General features: G+C 32.6%; 1 non-coding gene across 1 annotated transcript; it reads left to right on the top strand.

The window, feature by feature from the left end:
* The first annotated feature begins 1,194 nt into the window (after positions 1–1,194).
* TRNAN-GUU (transfer RNA asparagine (anticodon GUU)) lies at positions 1,195–1,268 on the top strand. The gene has a single exon. It is a non-coding gene; the product is annotated as a tRNA-Asn (tRNA).
* The last annotated feature ends 7,173 nt before the right edge of the window (positions 1,269–8,441 follow it).

The following is an 8,441-nucleotide window of genomic DNA, read 5'->3' as shown; positions in this document are numbered from 1 at the left end:
AAATATTTTATACCTTTAATAACAAATGTTTATGTGTTCCTAATTAAATATCTGTGAAAGTACTTATTTATATGTTTCTAGATATGTTTATATAAAATTAGTTAAATTCCATTGCTGTTTTGAAAGATATATTTTCTCATTGCTTAATCTTATCATTCCGTTAATGCTATCAAAATAGCCGTGGACAAATGTTATCAAATTCAGCCGTGCCTATTGCATTAAAAACGCACCTTATCACTGGATGGTGAGACTGCTGAACACTGGTAGTTCGAACCGGATTCAAATCATAGCGAACGGGGCTAGCTGCAAGAATGTTTCCATAATTTTCTCGTGTTTTTAACGTGAATACAGTGGCGTAGCTAGGGTGGGGCAAGGGGGGACATCTTTTTCTGGGCGCAGCATCCAAAGGGCGCCTAATTAATGCTACGAAATTTTTTAACGAAATGTTTTCCATTCTTGGCACACAGAAAGGGGCGCAAATTCTTCTGTTGACCTCGGGCGCTGAAAACTCTATCTACGCCCCTGCATGAATACGAGCTAATTTCCTTTAAAAAAATCATTTCCTTTACAAAGGCATCTCTCTCCTTTCGCAGATAGCCCTACGGGTTATTTGCATTTATTCAAACAATTCATTTCTTCGAGGCCTTTAAAAATGAAATCGCATTTCGGATAATAACAAAGCCATAATTGGCAGGTTGGAGGTGAGCATGAAGTTTCACTAGTACTTCTGATATTAAAGCAACGTTTAGAAATATTTTAGTATTTAAATACAAGGGTAAAATTCCTGGATACGAATTTGATGTATCAAATAACATGCACTTATTATTTTAATAATTTTGTTCCATTCGAAAATATCAAAAGTTTAACAGTCTCTGAAATATCTTATTGCCATTCAAATATACAAAAATGAGCCATGATTAAGAAGCACACAGTTTTTAATTAACACAAAATTTTCACTCATAAGAAAATTTCTGTTATATTTTGAAAATAAAATTTTAAAAAAATTGTCTATACCGTCAATACGTTATTATTAATAGCTTTCAAATGGAAATTCATGTCTTCTTACTGATTTGTTGGATACTCATCTTGACCTTTATAAAACTCGCCTGTTAAATAAAATCTGAATTATCTTCTAAAAAGGTTTTAAATTCGAGACTCTGATATTCTTCTCTTATCTGATAGCAAGGACATGAAGCCTCCGTGGCGCAATCGGCTAGCGCGTTCGGCTGTTAACCGAAAGGTTGGTGGTTCGAGCCCACCCGGGGGCGAAGTGTATTTTTTTTAAAAAAATTCCTGATTAAATGATGGAATTTAAAAATTTTAAATTAGAGTCTATCATTTCAAAAATTTCACGTATATATATATATATATATATATTTTCAAATTAATCAACGAATTCGAAGATTTAAGAGAAATGTCATATTACTGCCCTAGATGAGGTATTTTTTAATCTTTCAAGCGTCAGTGTAGGGTAAGTCTAACAATATGAGCATTCCTCTTTCCGCCTTACGGCACTAAGATAGTGTAGGGTAAAGCGTAGTAATATCTTTAATTTTCCTTTCAAATTTAATCTATCCGTCATTGATTAGCAAATTAAGCGATTCAAGAATACTAAAGGCAGTTTTTCGTCTCTGTTGTTTTTAGCCCGAGAAATTACACTACCTGGGCTCATTAAAATCATTGCATATTTTTTCTTTTTTGCAATAACTGTTTTAGGCGGCTAGTTTAAGTGAAAATGAGCCCGAATTCTTAAATCGAATAGAAATTCTAATTAATAGATTAATTAGTTCGGATAGATTGGAAGATCTCCAACATCTAGAGACTTATTATTAACCTGCATTTTAAAGATTAACAATTATCAAATAATATATATATATTATTTGATAATTTTAATATAAAATAGAATATATATATTAAGTTAAAACTTTTTAGTTTTAAACGCCTTTAGTAAAAGTTTGCTTTTTAACTAGCTATTTTAAATAACTAGCTATTTAAAACGTTATTATATCTAATTAAAAATAAATTAGAAATTGTAGTAAGCTCGCCTAAAAGTTACCAGGAGCTGTGGCTCCAAAACGTTCAACACATTTTAAAAAACAATGTCATTGAAGGGTGAGAAGTTATGCTACACGAGAAAAGAAAATAAACACAGTAAAATACTTAGCGTTGGAAACTAGTAATGGCAAAAAATACAGTAAAATACCTATGGATGTGACACTTGAAAAATTAAAACATATGAAAATCAAACCAAGGAACAAGTTAAAACATAAAACAAACAAAATCAGATAAAAATAGAAAGCGGAAAATGGTAAATTAGCTGAATTCGACTTCCAATCTGGCTTTTCAAGGGAAATATCTGATTGAACGTCGAATCAAGCTAACTCCATTACGCGTTTCGCCGAAACAGACAATTGAAACTTTTTCGCTACAAAATTTTTTAATTAGACAAAGTGTCTTGGAAATTTATTAGTCTCAATTCTCTGTTCCAATTTCCCGACGCGTCCGCACAAAATGACTCATTAAGGTGTTAAAATATGTAAAAACTATTCCGATTACATCTAAAATCAAGACAAAAATAAAAATAAAAATAAAAATAAATAGCGGTCTGCTATTAGTCAGGCCTTCCGTATATGAACTGTATTAGGATATGAACAGAATTTAAAGAAATAATACAATTCTAATGATATATATACATGTATTCTATTTTCCCTTTGTTCTGCATTAATTTTTTTCATTGTAAATGTAACAATAGCCTCCGTTTCTATGGAAATATCATATTTCCTCGCATACTCCCCCTCCTAGTATTTCAGTTAGGTTCTGAAAATTTAAAAAATGTTCGCATAATTAATCCCTTTATCGTTCATAGTTTTTGCTTCTGACGTCTAGTTTTTTGGGAAATTGTAGGCCTTTGATTATTTATAATTTTATTCAGTGCATTCAGTTTGTAATTGCATTTTTCTATTACTATTTATCCATTTTATTTTCCCTCACATTTATTATTTGAAACATACTTCAGTCAGATTCTTTGTTAAGCTACCCGCACGCGTTCTCACATTGAAGGAACTTTCCAAATTTGTGGTATCACCTTGCTTCTGTTATTTACGTTCCATTTCATTATAAACTTATCCACTGCTGATGTGTTCGATTTTTTTCGAAATCTGAGCCTTTTGTTCCTCTCGATCGTTCAGCACGCTCTAGAGTTAAGTCTAGGGGGGTATTGGTAATAGTGTGTCTTCTTTTGTTCCTATGATATGGCTCTTGGAAACTGCATTCAAGACTCACTGATGTGAAGTGCCCCTGGGGTTTTAGAAGATAACCGAGCAGGAGCGCAACGTGTCTGGCTCATTTGCCGTCTTATATCGTCTCAATATCCGTCAGATATTGCAATGTTACTATTACTACGTATTCTTATTGGAATGTAGGTTTCTTTTAAAGAAATAATATTATTATAGTTATTAGTATCTTATCCATGACTACTTTTCATTTGTTAAAGTTTTACTGTTTGTTTGGAAATTAAATTCTCGAATAATGTTCCCATTTGGATTTTAGGACGATTAAATTAGTGAAAAAAAGAAGAAATACAAACGAGGAAATATAGTAACTAAATAACTAAATGATAAATAAAAAGAAAATAAAATTCTGAAAGCTTTCAGATTTTACGTTACGCTCAAAGGAGCGTTTTTTAACGTTTTGCGTGTTACCTTTATTTATTAAATATTCCTTTTGGGCAAACTGCCCATTTGGACTAATAAATTATGAAAAGAAAATTAATAAATAAGATAAATTAAAAGTGCTTTACATTTTTTTAACTATGAAAATTTTGTTGTCATAAAATACGATTGAAAAAATTACATTATTGTAGGCAACCTTTTTTAGTAAGAGGAGTTTTTTAGTAAGAGAGTTAACTTGTTTTAAATACGGGACTTCGGCGGGTATTACAGAACGACTACAATAATAATAAAAAGTTTAAAAAAAATCTGAAAGCTTTCAGATTTTATATTATGCCCAAAGGGATGTTTTTTTAACGTTTCGTGTGCTACCTTTATTTATTAAATATCATGTTCTTCGCACTTATACCATAAAATTCAATTCAACAGCAATATCGCATGAGCATAGCTTTAGAATTTCCGATACAGAGTCTCGCACGCTGGAGATAAAAAAATGTTTTTTTCGCACAGTATTGCCATTGCTGGCTTTGAAATCGCGTTGAGCATCTTGGTTAAAAGAAATCAGAAAGGTGAAGAGAATGAAAAGGCAAATTAAAAGAAAGGGAAGAAGAGAATAAAATATATGTGGAGTGGACGCATTTAGCTGATCCTGTAGGATCGAACTCTTTTAATTGTCATGCAAAGATACGATCTTAATTTTAGCCTGGCGACTTCTCGCTCAGACGAGAACTAGAACACAGGGAAAAGGTATAAATTACCCTTTTATTTGATTAAAACTCTTTAACAAAATGAACGTACTTCGTGCTCACAATATCACCGACTACTTGCGGTGGAAACTAAAGAATAATTTAACAATAACTTAAATGGCAAAGAATAGTGCTGGACTACTTAAAACTAACGGGCTAACTCAGCAACCTACATCGGCGATAGACTTTAATAAACGGCCACTAGGCGTATCAGCAACTAAGATTAACAACAGGAAGGACAAAATAGCAACGGGGGCTATGCCAGCTCAGATTTGCTTTGTTATTCTTTAGTTCTCTAATTATGTCCAGCTTCAGTTATACAGGCATGCTGGATGGCTGTGGTCCCTATTAAACTGAATTATTTAAGTTCTTTAATGGTATAAATTGGCTTTAATTGTACAGTTTGGCTTTAATTATGTAGATTTTCTGAACTAGCTACTGTGCTAATTCAGAAGTCAAACAACAAAAATCAGCGTTATATTTACAAAATTTTTTCACAGGACTAGTTTCGATGGTTTTACCGAAACACCATCCTCAGCTGCAAAACCGCAAATGAACAAGATAGGAAATAATGATTAGATAAGATAACTGTGCTATTTAATATGCATAAGTGATATTTTAAAGAGGACGTTTGAGACAAGACTGACCCCTATTTCGATTTGAAAAAAATAAATAAATAAATAAATAAATAAAAAATAAAATAAATAAAATTAAAAAAAAAAAAATGCGCTGTGTCTGTAAAACACAATGAATGTGACGAGCGATAAAATAAAATATGCCTGGATGCGTATAGGCCTTTCCCCTTCTTTGACTTAGTTACACTAACATATTTTAACTTTTATTGCATACCCATATCTAAAGGGCGAAACATCTGAAAATTGCTCATCTTTTTCCCACGTAGAAAGGAAATTTCAGTATTTCTCAGCTGAACAGGTGCTGTCGGTATCCTTCTCCCATTTAATTAAGACATGAAATTTCGTTACGGTTGCAGTGTTGGCGATAATTCACCAATTTCCCTTTTTATTTCTTATGATTATTCCATCTGAGATCCGCCGTCCGCTGTACAAAAGAATAAGCCAATTCTAAGAAATTCTACGAAGAAAATGATCTTAAAGAGAATAGTACAATTAATTGCAAAATAAAACATGCAATAAACAACGAAATTCTTTGTTGGCTTGTGACCTTCCCCGCTGAGCAGCTGACGCAAACGATTCAATCTGTCAGAGTTTCTGGACTCTTCACAGACAGCCAGTAGACGATTTTTTTTTAATTCCAGTTATTAGAGCTTTTTAAAAAAGACGAAGCCATTTTTTTTGTTTGCATTATAAAAAACGATTACAAGTTTGAAATTCTGTAGCAACAACTTCAGATCCTTGAGACGTTTAGTTGAACGATCTTCAAAGGTTAAGCATGGTTTCCTTTCCTGTATACGTATAAAAAGTAAACTAGAAAATAATTTTTTAATTGATTCCTTTTTATAATGAGAATTATTTACTCTTACATAAATATGATATGTAAACTAAATAGCAGTTGCGAAGATATCGAATTTTACACACAGCACAATCTAGCGACAAGCGAATATTTCTCTTCTTTTCTTTTAAATAAGTATAATATTCATTTTTGCCCTTTAAAAAAGCAGTTTATTATAGTTTAAAACATAATTAAAAAAATAAAAAGCAGTCATTTACTAGTTTACTAACTGCAGACTTTTGACTCATTTCTTGGGGGGGGGGATACCTCTATCTTCATATTTAGTACTCGTCCGCAGTTTCAGAAAAGTTCAAAAGTCAAGTGTAACAAATCCTTTTTCGTGTGCAATAAAAAGCATTTATGAAGTTCTTCCATTTTCTTCACTAAGTACCAAATATTCTCTATTTTGATAATGTTAATTTTTCTCGCATAAAACGTCTCGCATAAACTTGAAATATTTACCCGCTTTATAAGCTCGAACTGATCTTTCCGGGAAATTTTTCCTTCTTTTAAAAGACAGAATTATTTTTTCCCCCTCCCTCTCCTTTTCTTTCTTTCTCTCTCTTATCTTTCTTTTCAGCCTCAGAAAGGCTATTAATTTCGTTTTGCCATTTTGCGTCGGTTCACTTTGCTGTACAGAGAAAAGAAAAATGATGCAGAGTTTTTTGAAAAACTACGTGAATTAAGTCTGAAGAAAATTCATTTTGAGGCCGAATCCGAAAATGATGATAGGAATAATAAATCAAATATTAATGACTTTAAAATAGGACTTACAAATGACGATGTAAGTCCTAACTGAAAAAAATAAACAAGAATGCATTGATAATTTGTAAAAAACAAGGCTAGCTGAATATAATCGTATTAAACGTCAGAATAATTTCGCATAAAAAACCCCTTCCTCCTTCGCCCTTCTTTTGATAAATTATATAATTCTCTTTAAATACTGTGAGCAAAGCAGTTTTGTCAAACATAAGACAGCCATATTGTATTTATTATTTATATATAATGTATGTGTACAGATTTGAGTATTAGTTAGACAATTATTTAAAAAGTATCTGTTATTACATCGAATCGGAAAAGAAACATGCTAATGTAAAATTTGTGATTAGGCTAAAAAAGAAAACCTTAAAATTAGATTAAATTTTGACTAAAACTGTCTTCAAAGGCAAAACTATCAAATATCTTCATACCATCTTCAAGGGCAATCAAACATAAGTTCCTCTTCTTTAGCAGAAGGAAAACAAAAATTGCTATATATGTTCAAAACGATGTAAATGTAATTTTTTTTCCTCTCCTAGCTTTAAAAAGCTATTATTTTATCTTGGAAAGAGTAATAGAATTATTCCACTTAGTATGCATATGAAGAAAAGGCGATGAATACTACACTTTTTCTCTTCGTTATTCAAATCAAATTAAATTAACTTCTCAAATCAAATTATAGCTATATTTTCACGCACAGTTAAGGCTTTCTTTTTTCAAATTAAAAACATTTTTAAGTTTCCAACTTAAAAATTACAGCTATGTATGTGGAACCTTGAAAACTGGTAAGCGAATAATCCCTTTATCTCAGGAAACAGAAATGTAAACTCAAGAAGGGTTAATTAACCTTTATTGCTCAAAATAAAGGTTAACAAATGGCTCTTTCTAAGGACGTACAAAAAAGCCTCCCCTTGGGCTTAAACTCAAGAGCACTAAGAAAATTAAACTTAACTAATCCTTAACTAAAAAGACATAGCCGAAGCTATCAAAATTCTACAGGAATTGGCTCCTAAATGTTAACTAAACGGCGAAGCTATCAAGGGCCCGAAATACGGCGGAATGTAGTAATAGCTTAGAGAGTGTGTAGCCAAATGACAAACGCGCGCTAGTCAGAATCTCAGTCTCTCTAACGAAGTCAGTGGAACTTAAGTACTGCTCTTCCTTCATTTGCATTTAACCGCGATTCTAAACACACACTCTGGCTGGAAATTTGTAAGCTGAAATTAGTAAGAAAGTAGCTTAACTAAAGATAACTATCATCATTAACTAAAGATAACTGTTAAAAACTTAGGATAAACCTTACAACGTTAATTTCTTTGCCGTGAACTGCGTCTTCGGGGTCAGTGTCTCCATGAGTACGTCATTACTCCTCAATTCCTGAAATGTTCTATGAGCTAGCCCTTCTCTTCTAAGTTCTGGGTGATGGCAATCTTCGAATCCGTAAACAATGCGCGAAAATTCCCTCCATCGGGTAACCCTAAACGAAGTAGTCCGGAGTTGTTAAATATGAAGAGCAAGATGGATCACCAAAACAAGAAATCCGAGGATTTGCGAATATCGTATTCATGGTTTTGGTTGCGCCGTCCTAATGCAACCAGTAGTTCTCTTGTTCACGATTCTTGCGATCTTCATTGTTTTGCCACAATACCCCATGGACTTTTGTGAAAAGGCTTGCTAGACTGAAGGCTTCCAATACCGCATAATACACAACTGTACCTGCCAGTGGTCCATGTTATACAATAGACTGGCTCCTTTGGGTCCCGTTGAAACCAAAATGTATCCATCAACTATCTTATTC

This window comes from Stegodyphus dumicola, chromosome 8 (assembly GCF_044657685.1).
Source record: "Stegodyphus dumicola isolate Sdum_Otavi_A_Nest chromosome 8, ASM4465768v1".
Classification (NCBI taxonomy): domain Eukaryota; kingdom Metazoa; phylum Arthropoda; class Arachnida; order Araneae; family Eresidae; genus Stegodyphus; species Stegodyphus dumicola.
The sequence above is the reverse complement of the archived record's forward strand: the minus strand, read 5'-3'. Positions and strand labels throughout refer to the sequence as shown.